The following is a 1,393-nucleotide window of genomic DNA, read 5'->3' on the forward strand; positions in this document are numbered from 1 at the left end:
TGATAGTGGTGATAACTGTGGAGATGATAGTGGTGATAACTGTGGAGATGATAGTGGTGATAACTGTGGAGATGATAGTGGTGATAACTGTGGAGATGATAGTGGTGATAACTGTGGAGATGATAGTGGTGATAACTGTGGAGATGATAGTGGTGATAACTGTGGAGATGATAGTGGTGATAACTGTGGAGATGATAGTGGTGATAACTGTGGAGATGATAGTGGTGATAACTGTGGAGATGATAGTGGTAATAACTGTGGAGATGATAGTGGTGATAACTGTGGAGATAGTGATGGTGATGCTAGTAATTGTGGGGATGTAAGTGTTTAAGAGTGTGTGAGTGTGTGTTTGTGAGTGAGAGTTCCAATGCCTGTGTACTCACACACGCACGCGAATGCACGTGTTAGCAGAGACAGGTGTGTATGTGAGAGAGAGAGAGCGAGAGAGAGAGTGTGTGTGTGTGAGAGTGTGTGTGTGTGAGAGAGCGTGTGTGTGTGTATGTGAGGGTGTGTGTGTGAGAGAGAGGATGTGTGTGTGAGAGTGTGTGTGTGAGAGAGAGGGTGTGTGCGTGAGGATTAGTGTGTGTGTGTGAGGGTGTGTATGTGAGAGAGAGGATGTGTGTGTGTGTGTGTGAGGGTGTGTGTGTAAGAGAGAGGATGTGTGTGTAAGGGTGTGTGTGAGAGAGAGAGGGTGTGTGTGGTACTGCAGAGATACATGTAAGGAACACAGAGCAGAGCAGTACAATCAGCAGTTCAGACCTCTCCCCTCCCCTCCCTTTCTCTCCCTTCATCCCCTCTCCTCTTCTCTACAGAACACAGTAGGTGACACTTATACTATTACAGTATGGAAACACAAACACACATACAGTACACACACACACACATACATACACACATACATACACAGACAGCAGTTTCCAGTAAATGGTGCAGTGAGCAAATGCTTACTAATGGATACAATGGTCAGACTGGAGAAAGAGGAGAGTAGAGAGTGGAGGAGAGGAGGAGAGGAGAGAAGAGGAGAGTGGAGGAGAGGAGGAGAGGAGAGTGGAAGAGAGGAGAGAGGAGAGTGGAGGAGAGAGGAGGAGAGGAGAGTGGAGGAATGGATAGTGGAGGAGAGAGGAGGAGAGGAGAGGTTGTACCATGGGTTGGGTTACCAGGATCCTGCTTTATTTGACCCCCAAGATGAGAATCCCCCCAGGACAGGTCCTTCACGTGATGATCAGTCTGTTTACAAGGAGGGAGAAGGAGAGAGAGGGAGGGAGACGGGGAGAGAGAGGGAGGGAGAGTGAGAGAGAGAAGGAGGGAGAGGGATGAAAAGAGGAAGAGGGATGGAAATGGAGGGGGGAGGAGGTGTGGAGAGGTAGGGGGAAGGAGGTGTAGAGAGGTAGGG

This window comes from Hypomesus transpacificus, chromosome 14 (assembly GCF_021917145.1).
Source record: "Hypomesus transpacificus isolate Combined female chromosome 14, fHypTra1, whole genome shotgun sequence".
Lineage (NCBI taxonomy): Eukaryota > Metazoa > Chordata > Actinopteri > Osmeriformes > Osmeridae > Hypomesus > Hypomesus transpacificus.